Source organism: Lepidothrix coronata, unplaced genomic scaffold, assembly GCF_001604755.1.
Source record: "Lepidothrix coronata isolate B3197 unplaced genomic scaffold, Lepidothrix_coronata-1.0 Scaffold195, whole genome shotgun sequence".
NCBI lineage: Eukaryota > Metazoa > Chordata > Aves > Passeriformes > Pipridae > Lepidothrix > Lepidothrix coronata.
The window spans coordinates 690436-716938 of record NW_016690375.1 but is presented as its reverse complement, the minus strand read 5'-3'; the positions used below and the strand labels follow the sequence as shown (position 1 = coordinate 716938).

The following is a 26503-nucleotide window of genomic DNA, read 5'->3' as shown; positions in this document are numbered from 1 at the left end:
TTGAAAGCCACACGCAGCCTTCTCCACCCTTCCCTCTACAAACTTCTCTTACTTCTTTAACCACTTTAGGATCTAATTGTTTTGTGTTTTCTTTGCTTTTCTGGACATCTACTTGCAGGCATACTGATATGTATGGATAAGCACAGATACACAAGAGATTGTGAGGGTTCTCCCTTCTACTGTAAGCACAGATCGTAACTGTCAAAAAAAAAGACTTCAGAATGCAGTTTTACAACAGCAGCAGATGAGCAAACTATTTTCAAAATATGTTAGATCACTACAGACATTTTATGGTCAGACAAAACATTTGCTGCCATCATTCTCTCTCTTGCCCACACCTTAATTGTCAGTTCACTGAAGAACAAGCCATCCTGGCTTATAATTACGAAATTCCCCAAATTGAGAGCAGAGGGAAGCAGAAAACTGAGCAAAAAAAGCACATACTGTAGCTTGCACTGGAAATACAAAGGCTGTGCCTAAATAATAACAGAGATTATTTCTAATTATTGACCAGTGAATAAACACAACCTTAGCTTTCCAGGTGGTAACAAATACACTGCCTCAAACTGCAGATAACAAAATGGCATTTATTCAGTCATTATTCCTTTCTTGTCTCTTGAAGGAAGAGCACAAATTAACTGTCAGAAATTCTCACCCATAAAATATGAACTAAGTATAAGATACTGTTTCTTCTATCTTCCTCAGTAGCTATCAGAGGACATTTCTTAAAACATATACATCCATGTATACATGCATATAGGACTGCTTATGTGCATATATATAGTTTGAATACTTTGAATGTTGTGAATATATTAGTAAAATTTTTAATATTATTCTCATATACCATTCATTTTATATACACAAACACACATTTTGCAGTGTTAAACTGCCAAAGTTGAGCACTGAGTTAAAGTCACAACTCTTCTACTTGCAACACAGGGAAAAATAACCTGAATTTCAAGATACTAGTACCCCAAGACACTAATGAAATCTGATCTTTTATCAATTTCTTTTGCTTATTGCAGAGGAGTTATAAACATATATGTCTTATTTTGCTTATATGAGCAAAATAGGAAGTGTTTCAGTCTCCACATTTAACATAATTATTTGTGCTTACAACTTTATAGCAGTAACCCTTGCAGAGTGAACTTCACTCTAGCTACAACTACTCTGCAAAATCATTAATGTTCTCTATCTAACATCCTTGTCCCTACTGCATTATTCTTAAAATCTGAAACAAAGGAAAAAGAAAACAGCAGAGAAAGTCACCTCTGTAATGGTATTATGTCATTCCAGACACCTCTTTCAAATTTAAACTGGACAACAATTCTGATCCTACACAGTCAATTGAGGAGCTAATACAAAGCTCTCTGTAACGTAAATTATTGTGCCTTTAGAATACTAACAAGAAGCCAAGTAAACACGAAGGATCAAGGACAAGTGACAGTCTAGGAAGGCTTCTGTCCTATGCAGGGCCAGGAGTTGGACTCAGTGATCTTGATCTGATGGGTCCCTTCCAACTTAGTATATTCTATGATTCTAATATTGTCAATTAGCTCAGGCTCCTTGTTTAGGACAAAATATATTTTGCATCATTATCACATAATGAGAACACTCAAGAAAATAGTCACAGTATTCTGTACGGAGGTTTGAATCTTGGTCAAATACAGAATCATTACTTTGTAATACTTTCTAATTCTAAAATCCAGCTATTGCCTGAAACTGTTTACTCAGTGCTGCAGAAGACAGACATTCAAATTCTGCATTTTTATGGAATGGATTTTTGATGCACATTTTTGCAGCTGGTATTACACAAGACAGAGGTTCAATATAATGAAGGAAAATGAGTAAAGTACTTTGAAAACAACTGCAGCCAGAGTAATAGTGGGTTATTTTAGAATCTGCACTTCCCCAAGAGCTTAGCTACAGCTCAGTTGCTGAGCTCCTGTGCTCAAAATTAATGTAAATGATGAAGTGTGAACCAAATATTTTCCCTCTTATTGGCAATTTTAAAAGCTAATCAAATAGAAATAGTTTTCTTTCATGTTGGTCTTCACAAAAATGCTGGAAAATACAAATTAATCTCAAAAATACCTTACAGTTATGTATTTAATTGCCAGAGAAAACCAGGAGGTCAAGTTTTTTTATACCTGGGGTTTATTCTTTCCCCACAGGAGATCTCTGGAGGAACCATCCAGCTATACTATATTAGGCCTTTATCTTGCCTACAGCAGTTGCATGATTATGAAAAACACGAATGTACAGGGTAAAAGTTACACAGATAGCTCTGCATTATGCATATTGCTGTATCTTGTCAAAAGAAACAAACTGTTCAACATTCAGACACTGAATGTAACTGCAGAGAAAATCCACAAGATTTAAAATAAATAAAATTATCAAAATATTACACCAATATCTCCAGAGCAAGTTACTCCTCCAATCTACCAGCTGAAAAATAAAACCCAGTACTTTTTATTTCAGCTTCTGCCAAGCAGTTACTGTCACAAGTGTGCCAGAGTGCAGTGCATTCAATATATACCTACTCCTCGTGCTGCTGTTTTTGAGCCCCAGTAGATGGAGCTACGAATCTACTTTTTCAATGACTGCGACTACGAAAAAGCAAGTCAGTGCCTTCCACATTTCTCATTGCCTTTGAGGCAAAATTTAGGAATTGGAACTATTTGTGAATTTTACCATTATCATAATTACAAGTACATAACAAGAGATAATATATGCTTATTCAACACTGCAATGTGTGAGTGCAAACACTCGCTTTATGAATAAACCAACCTGTATTCTTCAACACTCTTTAAACAACACTCTCCTAAAGATGTTCTCCTTTAAGATGCACCTCCTAGAAATATCAAACAGTATCTTTCACACAAAGGACAAAACTGAATTAGCTATCAGAGTTTAAACTGGGAGATGACATGTCATAGCTGAAGGGCCCCAACCTTTAATCACAGCAGAATATCAATATGCATCTGCTCCCTACCTCTGCTCTCCACAGCTGTTACGATTTTTAGACAGCACTCATAATTTAAGGATGATGACACATTTTCTTTATTGCTTTGAATCAGGAACTGTATAATAAAGCAACACAAGACTAACATGTAAATCTGCGAATATACTCCATTCCTCAAGTGAGCACTGCCATACAGCAGGAGGCAAGGACCATGTCACACACATAGTCTCTGTAGACTAGCTGGCTCCAGTCTCACACAGAAATTAAATTTCCCCCAGGATGCTACAAATACCCACAAAACCACTTGAAAATAAATATTTTTAACTGGTGAGTCAATAGAAGTCCTAATGCAGCTGATGCACTCATAAAGAGCCGTCCTTTAGCCCAACAGTGAAAATCGTAGCCTGTGACTGCCACCCAAATCATAAAGCATTACTACCTTGAATACAGTTCTAATTTTATCCCAGTATTATTTGTCTCTCTAGCATGTTTGTGACTGGGTTTTATCTGCACAGCTCCCAGAGGACACTATGTGTGCACAATCCTGTACGTGAGGAGAACATAAGAATCTAAAAAAGCCATTAAAATACCAGTTTACATTTAAAACAAAAGCAAACAAATAAGCACCTGCATATAAATACCCAGGAGTTTAGCTGTTACCAAGGTCAATGTAACTGAATTAATATCAATTACTGAAACATTAGCAAAGCCAAATACCTGAACAACAGAAGGCACTAGCTAAGAAAGGTGGGATTGTGACAGTGAAGCAATCTAGTTTTGCAAATTAAACAAGTGAAACTCCTCCTAATACATAACGGCTCCATTTACTTTTGAGAATAACACTCTTCTCTTTCCTTTCCTTGTGCACGTAACCCTTGCAGCATCATACAGAGCTCAAGAATGTATTTTGTGGAACAGTAGTCGCAGTCAATTCTCGGTGTGAAATTTCTAAGCTACTACCATGTCCCCATTTGCTTGTAGCTTAATTTTTCTTAACAGTCTTTATAAAAAAGAACACCTAATACAGGGAGTTAGACTTTTAAAAGTTATGTATGTCTATACACGCACACACATACAACTCTACACTTTTTCCCTCTGTACTGAAAACCAATTGTCCAAAATAGCTTTTTCATATTTGGCATCAGCTTTTATATATTTGGAAAAAAAAAAAAAAAGAATCCAAACACTGAGCTATACTAAGTCAAGACATGATATTTCTTTTTAGTTTCCTGTGTTTTGCAGCCCAGGTCCAACTTTATTTTCAAACACTTCTATGCTTTTAGAAAACAACAGAGGAAGCAAGCAAGTAAATTTGTAATAAAGTCTGAAGCCACACATATATATTAAAATCCCATCTCCGATTTTGACTAGTCTTGTACCAGTTGAAGACTCTGATTTCATATATCCTTAACTGCTATTCCCAGTGCTGAGATTAAATTAGAGGTGCAACAAACATACAAAGATGACAGCTGGAGATAAGTTATCTATATATCCTCTTTAGACTTTAAATTAGCCAGAAGGCAAATGTTAACTTGAGACAGCTCACACACGACTCAGTCTTTCCTTCATTATCACTGGGTATTTAAATTCATCCCTCTTGTACCAGGTGAACTGCAGGTTTACTAAAAGAGAACAACAGAAACTGATGTCTAGAAATCTAGAGGTCACAGTTCACTCCCATTTAAATCATACCCTACTTCTAGTGTTGCTGTTGTTGATTGTGTGAAGAACATAAGCAATTAACTTTCACCCATTCAACAATGAAACACAAGAGAGGTCAGAAATGGGGTAAGGACCATACCACAGTGAAGCAGAAGTCACATTTGTTTTCGTGTGTTGTGCTGATTTTTTAATAGAAGAGAAACCACATCTCTTACCTCTGTCACTTATCTGAATTCTGGACAAGTGTACAATGCATTTCTTAAAAATTTGGTATTCGCAATACTTATAGTTTAATTGGAAACAGTTACAAGTATAAATAATAACCTGGAAATGCAAATATCAAAGAGTATATGCTTGCTTTGTGATTCAAATGTCAATGGCATCCACTCCCCTGATTACCATTTCCAAATGTGCTTGTATGCACTGAATTATTCACTTTTAACAAGTGAAGTGGACTTACACAGGTCCCTGAGTGCACATGGAAATTATACCATAATGGGACAAAAAGAAATAGGCTAATTTTGAGACATCTTTGGTGGACATGGAGATGGCAGTCTTGGGACTAGGAAGGATTCAACAGGATCAAATAGCATCTTTCTCTCCCTTCACATCCTTCTCTCCTCTCACCCCCATTCTTGTTGCACATGGTAGTGTTTTTATCATGTTTAGAGACAACAGAAAATTATGTTCTAGTAACACTTTAAGGAAAATAATTATGTTTGGACTTCACACTAAATACTAGTATTTCATCATAAATACAGGATATGTTCATATATAGACAGTGATTTGACTTCTGGCTGTATTTTATTTTAACCAAAAGGGAAAAGCAACCTAGAAAGAATCAGATCTTTTCTTCTTTCACGCATGATAAAGAGGTGTAAGATGCCCACTAGAGCACTAACTCACGTGCATGCTGAAAAACAGCAGATCTAGCATTTGCCTCAGCCCAGGACATAAAGAGAGGGAAAAACTCCTTGCCAGCCATTTGCTCTGGAATTCAAGTGGAACAGATCACTGCTGCACAAGACAGTTGGTATTCTCATGAGGAAAATACCTGGAATAACATAGCCCTAGCTCTGTATCCATCGTGCACTGTTCACTGCATAAAATTTGCCAGTAGAGTGAAGCAAACCATCAATACAACTCCCACAGGTATTCAAAGCATCTCTGTATCAGAGCCCCTACAAAAAAACTGCCAAAATTTCCTAAAAATATTCTGATGACTCACAAGATATCATAAAGGTCTCTAAAGCATAATCCATCTGACTTGCACAGTTAGTAGTCAATTCAAGCTCCACTTTAATGTGCTCCTACTAAAATCTGCACACTTCTTGCTTACCCTATGGAACCTTCTTGTAACTCTCTCAGCACTACACAGTTCCAGCAGAACTGTGAGTCTTTGTTCAGTGCTCTCCTGTGTCTTCCTCTTGTCTTCCTGAATCACAACTTCAGTGTCATTAGCAATTTATTTTTTATGCTAAAGCTTCCTGCACATTTCCAAGTCTGGCTGCTTTTCAGTCTCAAGTGCTGTCTGCTTCTGCTGTGTATATGGCAACCAACAAGGGCTGGAGTCATTTATTACCCCTGTCACCAGTTCAATGAGTGACCTTAATGGCATTAAAAAGGACCAAATCCTCATCGGTTGTAAATTCAACAGGCTCCAGTGAAGTGAATCATGCTGATTTAAGCCATTTGGCCTTTCATCCTTATAAGCCTCAATCACCCTATCTGTAATTCTTCTTTAACTCTTGCAGAAGCAATACTCGGACATGCATGATCCAACCACTCCTAGTACAGACTCACAATTTAAGTGGATGGAAGCAGGGTTTTCTTTGTGTCTTTTTTTTCTGACTAAGTACAGAATCCCTTAATGGATTATAGTGAAAACTGATAAAACCCTAACAAACTCATCATGCAATTCTGAAGATCCATACAACACCTGTGCTCCATTCCTACTTCTCCCTAAGCGCCTTAGAGCTGCTGTTGGAAAGAGAGTACTGAGATAGAGAGACCCATGGTCCGCCTTACATTCTCACAGTGAAAAAGGCTGGGCACTAAGAACTCTTTCAGGAGATCCAGAGAAGTGAAAGGATTTTAAAAATAAAACAAACGAATGTGGCTAATATTATTCTTGAAAGCAAACTGTGAAAGCTCTGCCTAACACAGGGAGTCTAATTTACAGATTGGTCTCTTGATTAATAAAAAGGTAATTGTAGTACATCACTGTTGCAGCTGTTGAACGTATTAGCACAAAATAATAAAACAACAACAGGAGCAAGAATGGTCTTTTCCAAATTCCTCTAAGCTCAACAGAAAAGAACAACAATTCCCAACTCATGCCTTGAAAGAAATCTGGTGATGTAAAATGAACTGATAATCCTCAGACTGAGGATTCAGACTGACTGAGACATTCCAGGCAAGCTACTCTCAGCTTAATAAACTCTAATGAAAGGGAACCACATGATTACTGTTCCCTGCAGTTTTTGCCACACATGAGATGCATGCCTTGTGGGGCTGAATATTAAATACATTCATAATTACCATCCCCAATACTGTGTAATTTTGTTATTTTAATTGCAAACTAACTACTTTTGTTTCTTTATATGTTAATGTACTCCACTGGACACTACTTATAAGAACACATTTTTAGGAATCAAGTGTACTACATTTAGAAATAAAGTATGATACTTATCACATTCTACCTAAGACTTCCATGAACCTTAGCAAAGACTCAGGCAAGCCCCCTTTTGCTATACTGAAAATATAATTATTTCTAGGTTAGATTTATCACACTCATTTTCATCTGTCTCTTTCTAGTAAAAACAATGAAAGAGCAGAGCACTCAAGACAACTCAATATATTCATATACTCAAATTCTAATTGCAAGTTGTTAATCAAGCGATAAAACACAATAGCTCACATTTCTGTGGCAATGAGTATAGCACACTTCAGGAAAATCAAGTGCCATAGCAGTAATGCCCAGAACCTCATATACCAAGTTCGCCCACACACAGTAAAGACCTGCATTTCATTTTGACAACTGAAGGTTAAGAAGGTCTAAGCATAAAAGTGATGCCCACAAAACAAGCACAGAAAGAAGTAAATTAAACCAAATTGCAAACTCTGAACTGCCTAAACAGAAAAAAACCATCATGGAAGTTCATAAGAATTCTAGAAAAAATAAACATCTAATTTAATTTGTTTAGGAACCCAATTATCTGGAAATTCAGAGCTAGTAGTCACAACACAACACCAACTTCCATTAATGTTAGAATTCAAACCCAAGTTCAACATAGCAAATTTACAAAAAGATGGTATATCACAGTTTCCATTTACGCAAACTACTATATAAATAGCCTGGTGTTAAGTGGAAGAGTAAGGGTCTTTGAAGCCGTCAGCTTCTGATCAGAAACTCGGGGAAGAAAATCAGCTCACTTTTCAACCTATAAAAAGATAAATGCCTAAAACAGACAGTTAAAGAAAAAGCAGGTGGAAATGCAAAATAAATTTTAAGAGTTAATAAAAGAGACAAAGATGGAAAACAGAAGTCAATGATAAAACCACATCCGAATGAGGAAGAGTCCTAAAGTCGTCTTGACTTATTTTTTTTTAAATTCCATTGAAAGATATATCACAGAAGAGTTCACTGACTTACTCCATGACATTCTCTCACAACTGGTCAAACTCACCTGGAACTTAAAAAAAGGACCTTCTGAACAAGCATGTTACAAGGTTCAGTTTTTCTTGTGCTAATTCATAGATGTTAACTAACTCAATTCTGCCAAGCACTTAAGCACATGCTTGACTTGGAGAATAATCTCATCCCTATTCAGTAAAACACTTAAAAGCACACACTTCTTTCAAAACATGAGTGGTCCCATTGACTTCAATGGGACACAAGCACAGTGCTGAGTGCTTTGCTGGATCAGTGCACAGAGACATAATTTAGCCCCCTTCACTGGATGATTTGGATACCCTGTCTCTTGTCATTTCATAATAAAAGAAAAAAAAAGTAAAGAAAACCTTTAAAGGTAAAATTAACTATACAGTAACTGTAACCCAAATTGTCCTATTCTGAATGCTTTTTAGGGTTATTGTAAAAGCTGAAATGAATTGTTTTACATTTTATACACTAAGAACAAACGAATACATTATTTTCTCAAATTTATGCACAAGCCTAATTGCTATGCAGGCACAATTAAGAAGATCTAAGAAATGCAAAACCAAGATACCATATGGTTCTCAGTTCCAAAAATCAGCGACATAAGAGAAGATTTCACACACTTGTGTGTGAACACAAAACTCCGATTAAAAGACAGCTAAATACAGCAGGTCTCTATGCTTGCCTGAGTTTTTTAAATACAGTTTTGAATGCATTAAAGAGCTGTCAAAAAACAAGTCTGGGTATTTCCCAATTACCTCCATCATGCTTAATAAGTAAACAGTTTGCACGGTAATCATTTAAAGGATAATAATTTCACATCAAAAAATTGATTTACAGGCACATATTACTCCATTTCTGCATATATACTTATGAGATGCCAACATCTGTATATCCCTGACCTCTGACTCTATACAGATTTGAAGTTTTGCTGATTTAGTTATGCTCTTTTGAGGTAAGTGAGGTGACCAGTTTTGCACACTGCTCATTTAACACAAGCACATTTTGGCTGCCTTAGTAGCACTGGCGAGTCTGAAGTTGCATGGGGGAGACACCAATAAACAGGAGGGAAAACTCAGAAAATTAAGGTGGTTCATCTCAGTTACTATGTCAGCACTCACAACAGAGCAACCAAAAGCCCACAGCTAGAAGTTTTGGATGGCTTTAAGTTTTAGCTCATGGTAGTGTCTATTCATGACTTACTCCATCACACGTAAGCTCTACAACATTAAATAGCACTAACGTTTCCATACTTTCAAAGTTGCCTACAAATATCAGAAAGCATGTTGTGGACGCACTTGTACAGTCTCAAAGCTGTTGCAAAAGCAGTTATTCAAGGCCCATTCTTTTTCTGTGGCCCTCAAGTGATCAGATAATAAAAGTCACACTCCCACCAGTAAGCATTATTGCTACTGCAGTATGTATTACAAAGACTGGCCTTTCTCATTATAAGGGCTTCCTTTATCATAGTCAATAATTTTAGCTTCTTCTGCTTAGATGTATTTCCTTCAAAGTGGAAAATGTCAGTCAGAAAGCTTTATTGCACTTGAAAGTGAAGCCAAAAAAGATTCATTACAGTCAACAGCTCAGTGTCCAAGTGGATATCAGTAACAAGTCATATCCCTCAAGGATGGGACCAACATTATTGAGTATCTTCAGCAACAACACAAGACAGTGGGATTGAGTGCACCCTCAGCAAGTTTGTGGATGACACCAAGCAGAGTGGGATACGCTAGAGGAGAGGGATGCCACCCAGAGGGACCTTGACAGGCTTGAGAAGTGAGCCCATGCAAACTCATGACATTCAAGAAGTTCAAGTGCAAGGTCCTGTACCTGGGTTGGGGCAATCTCCAATACCAGTACAGATTGGGGGGTGCATGAATGGATTAAGGGCAGCCCTATGAAGGACGTGGGGATACTGGGATGGAACATTGGACAGAGAAAGACTGAGAATCAGAGTTATTCAGCCTAGAGAAGAGAAGGCTCTGGGGAGACCTCATTGCAACCTTTTAATACTTAAAAGGAGATTATAATTAAAAGAGAAAGAGACTTTTCACCAGGGCCTGTAGTGACAGGGGAAGAAACAAGACCTTTAAACGGAAAGCATGTAGGTTTAGATCAAACATAAGGAAGAAGTTTTTTATGCTGAGGATGGTGACATATTGGAACAAGTTGCCCAGAGAAGCTGTGGATGCCCCATCCCTGGAAGTGTTCAAGGCCAGGATGGATGGGGCTTTGAGCAACCTGGTCTAGCAGAAGGTGTTGCTGCCCATGGCAGGGGGGTTGGAACAAGGTAATATTTAAAGGTCCCTTTCAACGCAAACCTTTCTGTGAGTCTGCCCAATTCCCAGAGCTGCAAAGAAATGCTGAAAGGCATCTAAAAGCTGTCAGCTGCAAAAAGCCTGCTGGAATAACTCCATAAAGCAAGAGACACAGCATGCTAGTGTCAAACAAATTCCAGGTGATTGTCAAAGGTGTCCCAGAACTGATATATGTAGCTCTGGAAAAGCCCCTTAATGATCAACACAAAAAATGAAAATAAGCCAGTGACATGATTCAGATTCTGCACACTAGAAGGGAAAACATCTTCTGTTTAGAACTGCTTAATACAGTTGCTGAGCCAGGCCCTCCTACACTGTAGCACAACATGTGAATGTATTCCCAAAACACAGCCCATTTACATCTGAATACTAAAACATTTACTGATCTCCATATATTCTAATTTCCACGTATGCCTTGATCTTTTTATTTGTTACGTAATGAAGCTTTCAAACTGGAACAAACTAGTAAGTAAAGAACCAGAACAAGGACATTTAAGCTACTGTTATTACCAACTTCTGTGAATAAGAACTCTTGTTACTACACAAAATGAGCATACTTGCTCAACAGTGAATCTCTCTGCATATTTGCTCTCCTTGTATTTTCATGAATTTATTTCTCCAGAAATGGAAAGTGTTCCTTGATTATTTTTCTTCAGGAAAAAAAAGACAAAATTATCTAACCAAAACACTCTACTATTTGTTAAATACAGAAACGGGGAATGTTCTGTTAGAAGATGGAAACTGCAACTAAAATTCAAGAGTAACATCGCTGAATTCCAACAGTGGTAGTCAGATTAAGCAACCTTATTTAAAGCATGTTCTGAACCCTGGTATGGTACACCTATTCTTGTGGGGATATACATAGATGACTACACACAGATACCCCAAATACAGACAGCTTGAATCAGGAGCAAGCACACATTATTTAGAAGTCTCAACAGGATGGTGAGTATATTAACACAGTCTAGTAGCTCCTGTTAGTCCCTGTCAACTGCACGGGTTAGACGACAAGCAGTCACTTTGCACTTGTAAATGCCACACTGAAGCAAGCATCCTGCTCGCAGACTCTCTTTGCACGCTGTAAAAACAATGCTAAGAAAAGGACGTGGAGAGAAGGAGTTAACCTCCACAGAGAGGAAAGAATTGGAAGTAATGAAGGAGAGTTCTGTTCCTGGACAGCATACTGCCAGCTTCAGAGCCAGAAACAAAACTCTCTTCTTCAGCGGAGCAGGATATATTCTGTATAAAAGTTCTAGAACCCGAAAAGTGTTACCAAGAAATTGAGTTAGTGACAGGACTGTGCCATCCGCTGGCTTGGATGAAATGTTCAAAAACATCTGATTCACAGCAGCCTTAACTAGTCAGTCTTGCTAAGATCTTTTAAAAAATCAATTTTATGCAGATGGACAATGAGGACTTCTAAAAATCTACTTTAGCTACTATAAAAATCTACTGTATCTTACTACTGCTTACATAGACCATAGCAAAAAGCTGCATCAACTTCATGAGATAATTTCCCAGAGTGTAGCATTCAATGTCTTTATGTTCAGTGATGACAGAGGGTGATAACAGCAAATCTCCCTCATTTTCTTCTGTCAAGAACATATGTCACAAAGGCAAATCTCACACATACCACATGCAGGAGATGACTAAGAAATGAGGCAATAATCTTCCAGCATCTGACAGCAACCAGACAGTGCAACTTTGTAAAGGAAAACACTGAATGGAAATGAAGTCTTTTCTTAGAAATAAAGATGTTGCTACAAGAAGCTTCAAGATGTTTTTTCTTCTTCAACTGGTGACAAAAGTATCTGCTATTAAAAAAAAAAAAAAAGAGCTTCTTATTTCAGAAACCATGTGTTATTTTGATTAGATCAACGCCTGTAGGTCCCATCTCAGTCACCTTATTTATTTAATCAAAAGTATGGTCAATACTTCAACAAGTTTACAATTCAAACAAAAACCAGATATCTGAACTGGACAAAGGTACAGGATGAAATTGAAAGAATGGTAGAGAAACTACAGGTATTTTGTGATGGCGTAAAGTTTCCTATTATGGTTCTAAGTTTTAGAAACGGGGATTACATATAGACCTCCAATGGAAGTCAGTAGGAACTGGTCTTCCTTCTCCCCTGCTTTGATTCTAGAGATACTATAGGTATTTTGCAACTTTTTCAGTTAACCACAACCTCTTCTTTCATCCTAACATTAGGTTTTCTTCTCATTGCTTATAACTCAAATCAGGATTTCTTGGGGATACTGGGATGGAACACTGGATAGAGAAAGACTGAGAATCAGGGCTGTTCAGCCTAGAGAAGAGAAGGTTCTGGGGAGCATCTCTTGTGCTCACACCAATCTGCATTCACCAAGTACCTCAAGGCAGTGGAAAAATCATTCCATTTCCTCTGTTTCTTCCCCTTGTTGTCTTTTGCCATTCCCTGCTAAATCTACTATGCAGATCACAGTCCCTGAGGGATTCCAAAAGTGTCCCTTGAGACATAGTTCTAAGCCTTTAGTTGTCTATGTTGCTTCTTATTTAATGCCCAATTATCGAATCAATTAAAAAAATTTTTGTAGTTGTTTTACACATATGAAATTTTAAATTTTACTCATGTTTTTGAAAGATTGCATATCTTATCTTTGTCTCTCTCTTTCTGTCTTTAACCTAAATGAAAAGTGGATGGAGTCCTTTAATTTCCATCCCATGTGGAAAATTACACTATTGCTGTATTACTTTTCCCTTAATGAGATCAATAAAATTAACACCTCTGCTTTAGTCCTAAATTCCTGTCAAGCAGGGCAGAGATTGCACTCTCTGTTACCTCTTAAGCTCATTACTGCACTAATAATTATGTCAAAGGTTACAACGTTTTTGGCTGTGGGCCAAAGGCCATTCTGTAAAATATGATGAGTTTTCTTTTCAGTCTGTTTTTTGGATCCCATCACAAACCATTTCAGAAGAGATAGCTAGATGAAAAATAGTTGTAGCTCCAGGATAGTCTAACAGCAGCTAACAGCAGCCCTGATCTTCACAAGTTACTTTCCCTTTGTTATGTACACACCATAAATACAAGCCACACAATTCTTCACCTCGCTAAAATAAATATATATATATATTCTCTCAGATCCCTACGGTCAGGCCTCAATTTCACTCTTAGATTTATCTCTGTCTTAGAGCAATAGTGCAGGACATGGCTTTTCTCATGTCAAGACCCTAGCTGACTGTTTTTATGTTCTATCTCATCCTTCACAACAAAAGTCTGGTAAAATGAACACGCATGACACTTTTACAACACTTAGATATATGATCATGGGAAATATTTTATTGACTACTTCTTCATATTAAACTTTAGTTATATGACTCTACATATTGCACTAGGATGTGCTAAAAGGCATAGGGAGGTGGCTGGGTTACACCAGAGGGCACTTTGAGGGGGGGACCTTAGGGCACCACGAAAGGGGCAGAACCACACCTGGGTGCTCCAAGAGACACACAGAGGCCCCCAGGGCACAAGCAAGGCTCAGACAAGGCCTTTGCCTGGCACCGAGGAAGCACGGAGGGCCACGTCAAGGAAACAGGGTCTGAGAAGCCCCCTCTCAGCCTGCTGCTCTGTCTCCCCGCAGCTCACCATGTGCAGCCTCAGATCTCCGTGTGGCCACTCTCTTCCCTGGCAGCCTTGCCCTTTTCAGCCATCGTGCCTTTGCCACACTCATGTAGGATGTCCCTCCCCAGGACCTGGAGCAGCAAGACACAGGGAGCCAGTCCTCCTCTGCCCAGCTGGCTGTAACCCTGAGGTCCTTGCAGGTGGCCTGTTTGAGCCGCTCAGTGGGGTTTGGCTCATCTGCTGCCTTTGCAGACAAGCCAAGAGACACTCAAGAGTGGTGAGTGATGGGGTTCAGCCAGATGGGATGGTGCCAGGTGGCTGGGAGCCAGGACTCAGGCCAACCACATGTAGGGCAAGGACTAAGAGCCCACGTGGAGGAGAAAGCTTGGGCAGGTGCCAAAGCTTCTCTGCCTCCTTCCCAGCCCTTTCCCCAACCCCAGGAGGCAGAGGTAGGTCTCAGCCGCTGCAGAGGAAACAACAATGGGCTGACCAACAAGAGGAACAAGACAGAGCCTGCCTGAGGTCTTTTCCACATGATCAGCCAGACCCAGGTTTCTCCAGGAGTGTCAAAGCCCAGACAGAGAGGTCTCAGGCCCTTGAGGTACCCCCTTGGTCCTTCCACTGTGCTCCCTGCTCTGTGCCTCCCAGGAGATGGGCCAGACACCCTCAGCTTCTCCAGGGACATGCTGCCAGGGTGATTGCTCCTGCAAGAACTATGAGTTGATCTGCTGGCTGAAGGGAAACCCTGACTTGGTGAAGATGTACCTAAGGCACCTGCGCCACTGCTACCCACACAGAGACATTCTCCAGAGACAAAAAACATATGGAAAGACTTGGAAGAGGAAGAGACATTTCTCTGCTTGACTATACATTCACAGCTCCAGCAAGTCTCAGGGTGGGGGACAGGACATTGCAGGCAAGGTCACAGGTACCATAATCATGTCTTTGACAACTTCTAGCTAATTTAAGTACTATCACAAATCCAAGAAGGAATGTGGGAATGCATCACTGTAACAACTGAGACTTTCCACTGTGGAGAAGGAAAACCTGTCCAACTTTTGCTCAAGAGAGAGGATACAGAAGTTATAACCACAGGGTACCCTGTGGTTTTACCTGTGAGACCATGAAGACATGAGCATGTGGGATGAAAAACCTACATCAACCCTAGGAGACACAGATATATGAATTCCAGGGAAAAACTATCACAAATGGGGATTCTTCCAGAAAAGTTGCTGCTGCTCCAGTCTACAGTGGACAGTTTCCCTGGCAGAGTGGAAAGGCTGATTTTACTCCTGATCCTATGGGAAGAAATTCTAATCCATTTCTACAAGGAGTGAGCGAAGGATGCTATGATCACTATGAGAGGGGCCCTACCTCCAGCCAGGAGGAGTAGATGGACAACTGGGTTTACAGGACTGTGGGGATCCGATGGCCTGGAACATCAAAAGCACAGGAGTACAACGCTCTAGTAGATACCTGTGCACCGTGTATCCTATTGCCATCAAGCTATAAAGTGGGCTTTCAGTACAGCTGCCTTGGAGACAGAGGAAATGAAACATCTGTCTATCTTGCCTGGTCTCTCGAGGACCCTCCTGTCATGTGATTACTGAAGGTAGAAGGACCATAGGTACTGATCAGTACCCCAAGGGTGCACTGGCAGCAATGTCACATCAACAGAGAGTCCGTGATCACATCCATAAACTGAGTCACAGACTGGAAAGTCAAGGAGCAATTAGCAGGACCTACTCAACCTTTAATGGCCCCATATGGCCAGTGTGAAAGTCTAATGGAGAATGGAGATTAACAGAGTATTGTGACGTGAATGAAATCACACTGCTGCTGAGTGCTGCTGTATGGGAACTTCAATAGGAACTGGAGCCAAAGGCAGTCCAACGGTGCCACAACTGATATCACTGATGTGTTCCTCCGAATCCCTTTGGTGACAGAGCTCGCTTGCACTTAGAGGGAGCACAGCAGAAGTCAAGTCAACAGACAGCTTTCATAGAATCACAGAATATCCCAAATTGGAAAGGATCCACAAGGTTCATAGGTCCAATTTCTGGCCCTTCACAGGACAACCCAAAGAATCACACCATATGACTTTAGCAGACAGGAAAGTTAATGACAGAGCAACTTTCTCATCCTCACAACAACTTTCATTTTGCTAAAGCTGATCTTCATTAAATTGCACTTCTTTCTACTAATGGTCAGAGTTAAAACTCTGCAGGGCCAGGATTTCATGTTTGCATCCAACAGAAAGTCAGCTTAGAGCAGCTGCACATTATTTGTATATTACTTGCACTTTTAATTCCGCAAGGAACATCAGAGTGGTTGGATGGGGGGGGAGGGGGGGAACAAACAAACAAACCAAACCAAAAAAAAAGGAAAAAAGAAAAGCCTTCCTAGAAGTAAAACTTATCATTCTATGAATGCAGCTGTGAGTAACTGCAGACAATCCATGTCCCTAAAGACAGCCACTGGATAGGTCTGGGGCAAAAAAAGCTAACAGCATGGCATATATTTTGGAATTGAATCTGACTGGGTCAAGATCTGGAATGGTGACAGAACTAGGCCAAAGTGGGAATGATTTTGAGAAACTGCTCCTTCAGCTCCATTAGAATAGCAAGTGCAGTCCGACAGGTAAGATGTGCTGAATGCTAAACTTAATGACTGTCTTCCTAGTGAAAATAATACCCATGCCTCACTATCTAACTACAGTGCACATCCCAGAAAAGCGCAGAATATTAATGCAACTAATGCAGTCTTACATGGTTTGATCACTCATCCAGATCATCAGGAAATATCACTGAATAAAGGAAGGACTTTTTTCTTGTATTTTATCCTCAGAACACACTTTGAATACCACAGTGACCCAATAAGGCAAAAGAGTCCAAGAGGCAACAAATAAATCTATCAGAAATTTCTTCATGTACAAAAAAACCCTTGGTTTGTTCCCATTTGTTGCACCCATTTGCTCATAAATTTGTGCATAACAAAGAAAAGAGTATTCAGGCTTGATTCATCCTCAGTTAGATAAGGGAGTGAGATCAAACATCTACAGCCTGCAAAATTACTATCAAGAAAAGATCTGACAGTTACTAATTGGGTTAAGCAGAATTAAAGGGAAAAAAAAAACTAGTAATGGATTTCTAATGAACTGTAAACAAACCATAGAAAGAGACAATAACACTTTGTAGGGAATAGAACAAGTTTCACACTTGACAAAATTGATTAAAGAGTTTTTACAGTTAGAAAATACCCATTAAAACAGAATCCTTTTTCCTTTTTTGCACCTTCGGTACTTTTCCAAGAAATTAAGAATCAGAGTCCTATAAGACTACATATCTCTCTAGCAAAGGGCTATGCATGAAGGTCACAAGATCATCAGTTTTCCACTGAAGGAAATATTATCCACATTTTTACACATTATACTCATAATGGATATTTTTCCACAGAACCGTAAGGCTGAATTGAAAAAAGGAAGTTAATCAATACATTCCTCGGGAGGCTATGAAGGCTAACATACTATTCACAACAAACAATACAAGATTCCTCTTAAAGAACATGACCAGACAGGAACAATTTTAACCAACACTTTTAAAAATAGATCCTATTATAGCCAGTCAGCCCCTCTTCGACTTCCAAAAGCAAGGCTGATTTTAGTGAACTCTGAATTAAGATTATATTCTTCAGGCTACTCCAAGGTTGAGCTGAGCTATCAAAACTTGCAGAGGAAATTTGGCATTTTCCCCTGATCTCATTATCTTGCACTCTAATCTGATATAACTTTATACCTACTTTCCATGGCATTAGAAAGCAAGCACCTTCTATCACTATAGAATACTAGAATTAACATCCAGTTTCTGGAACTCCCTTTATTAATGAAATACACAGTACTCAATAGGAGTGAAGAGACTGAGGAGACAATGTCTTTCAGCACTGCCTCCAAGGTGATACTGTGTCATTTAACAGATGCTATGCCCTTTGGCAGCTTCCCATCGACCCCACAGCTGTGGCTGCCTTTGCAGAAACATCAGTCTTCAAGACACCAGTGGTGTCCCCCTGCATCTCTATGGTGCCTTGTGTGATTTTGGGAAAGTCACCTAGCCATTCAAGCACTAAAATGGCTAATGCTTTCTGCATTATTGTAAAGATATAATGAAATGTCTACATAAGAGGTCTAAAATTTTTAACTGACAAACCCTTCGGAAACAAACAGGCGCAGCAAAAAGTGGGGACAAATAGCACCAAAAAAGAAAAACAGCCCTATTAATGGAATACAAAGTAATTATTTAGTAACACTCACATGGGAAAGTTTCATTGCTAAATGTTAGACCACACATCTGCTGTTTGCTGAGAGCATATGGTGCAAATCTAAAAGGAATTGCTGACTAAGGGAATACAGCACTTTATTTGGACAATGAAGCATAACTTCAGAAGGACTTGCAATGCTCATCATCCTTCACTAACCACATACAAGTTGTTCTACCATTCATAGAACCATAGAATGGTTTGGGTTGAAAGGGACCTTAAAGTTTCAATCCCCCTGCCATGGACAGGGACACCTTTCACTAGACCAGGTTGCTCAAAGACCCATCCAACCTGGCCTCGAACACTTCCAGTAACAGGGCATCCACAGTTTCTCTGGGCAACCTATTCCAGTGCCTCACCTCCCTTGCAGTAAAGAATTTCTTCCAAATATCTCAGGTTACTCTGCTTCAGTTTGAAGCCATTATCCCTTGTCTATCTCCCCACATGCCCTTGTAAAAAATGTCCCTCTCTTACTTCCTCATAGGCCCCACTCAAGGTATTAGAAGGTCCTATATTGTCTCCCCAGAGCCTTCTCTTCTCTGGGCCAAACAACCTCAACTCCCTCAGCCCGTTCATGAAGGAGATGTGCTCCAGCCCTCTGATCATCTTCATGGCTTCCCCTGGACCCACTCTAACATGTCCATGTCCTTCTTATGCTTGGGGCCACAGAGCTGGATGCAGCATTCCAGGTGGGGTGTCACCAGAACAGAATAGAGGGGAGAATCCCCTCTCTCAACCTGCAGGCCATGCTGTTTTGATGCAGCCCAGGATACAACTGGCTTTCTGGGCTGCACGTGCATATTGCTGGCTCATGTCCAGCCTCTCATTCACCAGTATTTCTAAGTCCTTCTTCCCAGGGCTGCTCTCAGTCCATTTGCCACTCATTGAGTATCAGGATTTGAGCACATGTTTGCAGGGCCCTGTTTTGAACTCTTCACGCTGTATCTCTTATTTTTTTTTCCTTTCTGAATATGTAGCTAGGCCACAAAGTCACTCAAGGCCAAACAATACAGAAGTAAAGGACATCTCTCAGGCTAAACTCCAGAGAAAATAGGTATTTTCAGAATTATCTTTCTTTTGATAATTTATTTAAAAAAAGAAAAAAAGGCTTCAGGTGACAGTGTCAGACTTACAATCTATCCTGAAAGTCAAACCAAACTCAACAAGCAAGATATGCCCATCAAAAACCTTTTAACTACTCTGTGCTAGTTTAACAAATTTAGATTGTATGGATAAATGTAAACGATTTCATATTTACTTGAACTTATTATTTCAGTTCTCCACCACCACCCATTCTTCAGCATGCAAAACACTCCTGTGTGTATTTAAGCAGATGAATTGTCTCATTTGACACAAGAGCACGTGGTCATATGGGATGCTATGGGTTAGTCCTACTGTGTTTCATCTTCTTTCAACAGACAAAAAGGATATTCAGCATCTTACTGCTCCTTTTATTAAGACTTCTGTTTTCCTGACATTATTGCAATGAATTACAAAATGTATGTTTTCCTCTTATTCAGCTCTGACAAATTAGCAGTCTGAATTTGCCAAGCACAGGAATTCAGCCTTCCACACTTTACTGAATGAGAAAGTCATTAGTAGGTCAAAGCTCAAATGCTGGCAAACCCGTTTGAAGTTATTTACATTCTTATACAAATACTTCAGGGGCATGCAGCGCATATGGCCCTTTCACACACTCACTCCTGCCTGATTTGAGGTTACCACATGCAAGGAAATATTTGCAATGTTCAGGCCAATAGGTTACATTAACTGTTATGGTCTTATCTTTATCTTCTGACTGAAGCTTTCAGAGTATCCTCTATAAATAGAGGAGGATCAGAGGATCTTCAGAGGATCTGAAGAAAGTTTCAAACAAAAGACCAACACACTCATGAGATGGAGAAAACAGCCAATTACTCAGATGTTAAACTTTGCCTATTTCAATATAGCTGTTTCAATATGGCTATTTCAATACAAGGAACAAAATACGCAGGATTGTAAATGAAAAATACAAGAACAATGAGTTTTAGGAGCAAGGTAACTAAAAACAGAGGTGGAGCTGAACAATCAAAGTATTCCTTAAGATTCTTAGGAGATTTGATTGGACAGACAAGTCAGATTGTACCGAAAATTTAATTAAAGTTATTTAATAGGAAATAGTATTATAGTTTATTACAGCGCAACACAAACTTTTAGCCCACAAAAACAAAGCATTGCTGGGAATATCCACACAAGAGACACTAGTAAAAATTTAGAAGTTAAAGTGCAGCCTTGCTGCAGCTGATTTCAAGCTCTTATATAGACATACATGTACTTGTAATACACATATCTGTTCTTTAATCCAGACCAGCTGAAGTTACATGGCAATAACAAATCATCGAGCGCTAATCCTACCCCGATCAGCCAGTTCACACATGTCATCGGCAATCACTAAAACTGCAGTGGAAGAATAGTCTTGTTGAAAGAAGAGGAGAATCTTCTCTGTTTTTGCAATTCCTGCTCTCATTTTCTACAGGATAGTAGTTTGTGCTGCGTAAAGTCTGCAAGCTTGGGACATCAGCGCAAGGCACACAGCTCCACGGCTGCTCCTGCTCTGGCCCTAACACCTGTCCATTGCTCCAGCAGAACTCTTTTGCACTATGCCTAGTGACCTACTCGAAAAAAACTCCCCAGCTTCAGACTGTAACATCTGAAAGTCCTCCAAAAACTTCATAAGTGAATAGCCAAAATGACAGCTATAATCCTCAAGCTCTGACAAATAGAAATTACAAATTACAATGGCCAAATAGCACAAATGCAAGTTTCCCCTGCAGTTTCTGAAGCTGAGAAGACTAGGCAGCACCAATGGGCTTTTGGAAAATAAATGCAGAAGGTGCTGTGCCAAAGCAAAAGCAATGCCTTGAGACACTTAAATTTCAGGGCAATATAGACTCTGTCCAGACGATACCAGTAAAATATAACATTATGTTATGCTCATACTGCTCCTGTAGAGATCATAAAAACACCAAATCTCAGTGCTGTGAAAAGGAGTGCTACAGTACATAAGGCAGACCAAGTGAAAGACTTAAATTTTATAAAATGTCTTGTCTATCTTTTTACACAACTAAAGACATTTAATAGTTTCAAGAGTTACTGTTCACAAGTTAAAGGCAATGTTGAATGACAGAGGGGAACACTTGTAAGTTTGGCCAGGAACACTCACCTGAGTTATGCCCCCATTTAGGAATGCGCTATACAGGAATACAATACCTTTAGGAAGCATTTCCAAAGCAAAAACTAGAGGAGAAGCTGGAAACAATTCCTTGATGCTCTCTTTGGGCTACATGAACTATTTTGCCTCGTTATTTGAAGGAAGTAAAAATACTTGAGAGAAATAAAATCCCACAGACGAGCTCCTATTTCAATAACCTCTCTTTACATCACATGAGAAAAGCCAATTGCAAAGTTCATCCCATTAAGCTGTAATTAATTTAGTCAATAAAAGGTCGAATCAACCCCTGCTTCTGAGAATATATGCAACCCTACTATGAGTAAGGAGGAAATATTTATTGTGCTGACAAACAAGCCAGGTGCGGTGATGGTATAAAGATGTGAACACTCCCAGAAGAGGACAGCTGCAGCCGTGCCACAAGAATATCGCACATCAACTGAAATGACATCAACCCGACGGACAGCAGTCAGCAACAAGGGTCTATGAAACTTCATCTGTAAACACAGAACACAACTCACCACCAGAACTGCCCGAGGACATGCAGTAACAGAGTGCCCAACTCACACTACTTTGTACAAGGAAGGATGGATTACACCCAATTATATCTTGCTTACCCATCTACTCCCATCATTTAAGGTTAATGTGTTATTATATCGCTTCCACTTCAAAATCAAGAGAAGCTTTGTTTTGCAGCCAGGCTTTACAAGTTCAGGCATACTGAACTCTATCTGAAATGCAGATGTTCATTATCCATTACTACAATGGCTTGTCTGCTCATTAAGTGACAAACAACTGGGTTTCTGGAACACCTTTGTTCAGTGCTGGTTTTGCCAATAAGATGTAAATAGCACCCATCACACTACCACAACCATCAATACAGGACAAACATAGCAACAGTAAGAAAACTGCACAGCAGTGGTTGTAGGGCACAGCACAGCTTTCCCTTTGATGTCTCTTTCTGAACTGTTATTCTGGTGGTATCAGTATCAAAGGACTAGAAATGACCGACTGCTCTCAAATTGAACTGTGAATGCACACACTCTCCCTCGCACCTAAAAATCAATACTGTTACTTAGGTTAGCAACAAGGAACTGTATACATTGCTCCTGGGCTAGATGCCAGGGGTAAAGCACAACTTTCCCACTGGCTTTTATAACAGCATAAACATGGTTGCAAGTCAAAGGCAGCCTATGAATTCTTCAGAGGGTTTCTCAAGGACTTGATCTGAAGAAGTAGCCATGTATAAGATGCAAGCCTATGACTTCAAGCCTTCAGTCTTTACTAAGCATTTTCCAGTCATTTTTCCCCACAAATGAACATTAGCAGGAGAGGACACCCAGTAACATCAATACCAGAAAGTGGCATTTTTCTTAATTTATATCATAAAGGAAAGGATACTTTGCATTATGAGCCATTACAGCCATGTTCATGAATCCATACGCAAAAAACAAGTAGTTCCTTTCACCTCTAAAACAGCCAAAGAAATCAAACCATGTTTCAGTTAGTACATAGCTGCTTACTTACAGGAAAAAAAATATAATTTTGCTCTTTTTTTTCCCCTACTAATGAAGTAATGCTAATTAAACCATATAATTACTGAATACCAAATAAAACCTTTTTTAAATATTCGTGGAGATTTCTTTATTTTTCCTTACACTATTAACACCTAAAAAGTAAAACTAAAGTTAATTTTATACATGACTATTTACTCAAAGTATTCTTATAAAGTTATTTATCAATGTTTGAAGCACAGTGTATGTCTCAGTAGCAAAGTAATCAACAATTGGCTGAACAGTCATCAGAAAAGCAGTTATTTTTAAGAGGATTACATCCTTGAAGACATATAAACACTATTGTGACTTACCTCAAATTGTCCATTTACTACACAAAATTATAATTAAAAGGTACTTTTTCATCCCATACTGAAAGTATGTTGTAAAAATCATAGGCAAACCCTGAAGAAGTCTGTCATTACCAGCAATCTTTTCTACATTTTTCCTATCCTGAAAGTCTTGTTGCAGATGAGTCTGACAGTTAAAGCACAATTAAATCAACTCTCAGATGGACAATGACAATAGAGGTTTCAACACTAGCCCAACATGAAATATGTTTAGAAACCAAGACATATAATAGCTAATAATCACATACAAAAGTACTAGTTGTTCATGAATGCATTTTTATGTGCTTAAAAACCTAATTCTAAAATATCCCTGCTAAGATGACTAGGTTGGTATTATCAGTTATTGTACTGGCAACATGTTCATGACCCAGAAAAGAAGTCCAGCTGCTCCTAGAGACTGAAGATAACTCTGGTCTAGCTAATGAAGTCTGTGCAACCCAGTGCTCACTTAGGGATGGCAGCTTACCTAGGAAAGGATTTGTTCCCTAGATAAACTGTCAAGATTGCACATCCAATGCCAGTTCAAGCTCCTTGCTCACACCAAGTCAAACTTGATTACCTATTTTCTATAGTCTGAAGTAAACAAGTTGGAAAAATGTTTATGTTATGACACAGCAGAATGGAAAATGGACAGACTTCAAAAACCTGGGTCACTGGTATATCAGTCTTCCACACTGTTTGGGAAGTATTGTTGTGAAGACTTTGCCACTATAACCTATGCATGAAAATACTAGTGCTTCAAAGTACAGCTTGTTTCTTGTTTTAAAGACCTTTTTAACAAAAAGGAATAATTACCATTTTTAACAGTGCTAATACTTCCTCAATTGCCTCGAATAACACTGGCTTCTGTCTAGTGTAAGAATGAAATGCTTTTTCCTTTTAAAGAAACAGATATAACTGCAAATGCATTAGGACACACTTTCTGTGCAGGCTATACAGCCATAATGATAGGAAGACACTGTTTTATACATTAGCTGATGTGCTCAGTAAGAACAGCAGATGCAAGTTCCCCTTCAATGGCATTACACCCCATTTCCACTCAGAAAGGGATTTTTGCTAGCCTGGGTTCAACTACCTTATTATTACAGGTTCTATTCTAATCACCGTAATTAAGGAACTGACAGCACTTCCATTATGAATTCTTTTCCAGGGGTTAATAATTAAGCTGTAAAATTTGCTCTGGGATAGAATTTTACATCTGGGTATGAAAGCCTTTTTCAATGCAAGCAGAAAAGGGGTCTGGGTTTTTCCACTTTTCTCTGAATAGACAATTATAATGCTTAAAAACATCTGAAAGCATTCTGAAATACAGCACCTATAACAACAGTGCAGCACTTTCAGAGTTTAGGAAAGTAATTCAATACAAATTTCTTATTTTGGTTCTGTGGATATAACACAGAAAAGTGATTTATGAGATGTGGAGTCAGTTCCCGCCAGCAGACTCTCCTGTGTCTTTAGGCATGTAATGTCCCTGTGCTTCACCTTCCCTATCTCTGGAAGGAGGATAATTAGCATAATGATCTACACATGAGATGCATTCACTGAAACCTAGGGAACACACTGTGCAGCTGACATGGCTTTTTTTAATATAATATGCAACTGTTGACCCCTGCACATCTGCAGACTCTCCATGCTTCCTTCACATGCATTCAACATCGATGCTATGCCTATGACAAGTTAGGCCACCTACAGATGTCATCTTCATAAATATACTTGTCCCATATAATCAGTGAGAAAGCTAATATCAAAGTTTCAGGACCCTGATTACGCCTGAAAATTGAAGGCTTAACTACAGGAGTCTAGAGAGCTTAATATGCATATTACAGTAGCCTAACTGCTTGCAACTACCCACATAACCTCTCCACAAAAATTTTTCTATGCTGTTTAATCAGACATGAAAAAAAGTGTGAACGAGGTTTTAGCTTAGTCCAACATTTTAAAAGTTATCACTGCTGGTATTACCTTTTGCCATCTCCCTATCCTACCTGATTTGCCTTGCCATACCTGATCAGAAATCCGCATTACAAAAATATATCTTTTTAAATTCTACAGAACTTCTTTGCCTCTCAAAAGCAGAATCTCTCATATATGAAAGGTAAATAAACAACAGAACAGCTCTTGGAAGTAGCACCATTAGAAGAATTGCCCTACTTTCAAAACTCCAAACGAATTAGCTCTTCTAGGCAGTATTCATCAGTGTACTTCTTTCCTGAGGGTTTTTTAACAGAAGAATTCACATCAAGAGATCTGATGTCTGATGCCACAGTCATGCCATCAATAGAATTTCGGGGTAGTTTGTGAACAGAGATATTGCAGTTATCAGTCTCTTCAATGCTGTATTTTCTCTGCTTGCCTTGATACACAGTCATTGAGGACTGTGGTTATCACTATCCATGGCATAATACTGACCAGAATAAAGTACCATTATATCTGCACAGGGAAAACAGGCTTTGGGCTTTAATCCTCTGACACTCCATTCACAGTCACTTAATACTTGCAGTGCTACTTCTCTAAGATTATAACAGTACCCTTAAAAACATAAAAAAGACTTTCTTAAGTACTTAAGGCACAAGCTAAATGACAGCAGAAATCTTCACTGTAGCAGAACAACTTAAAATATACACACATTCTCACTTCAAATAAAAAACATAATATTTGATTATAACTATGGTTTTCAGGAAACATGTTAAAAATATTACCTTTCTAACAGTAAATTACTGTTAGAGTTACATTATTCCTTAAAATAAACCCAAACAAGGGGAAAAAAAAATTCCTTGTTTTACTACAGGGAAACGCAGTAAATCCTTATAGGTCAGGTAGGACAGAGCTCTGAGCAATCTTGTCTAATGGAAGGCGTCCCTACCCAC

At 39.0% G+C, this 26503-nt stretch overlaps 1 protein-coding gene across 1 annotated transcript in view; it reads right to left on the bottom strand.

Moving 5' to 3' along the window:
* CCSER1 (coiled-coil serine rich protein 1) overlaps window positions 1–26503 on the bottom strand; it is a 650146-nt gene that overhangs the window by 579664 nt on the left and 43979 nt on the right. The window lies entirely within an intron of this gene.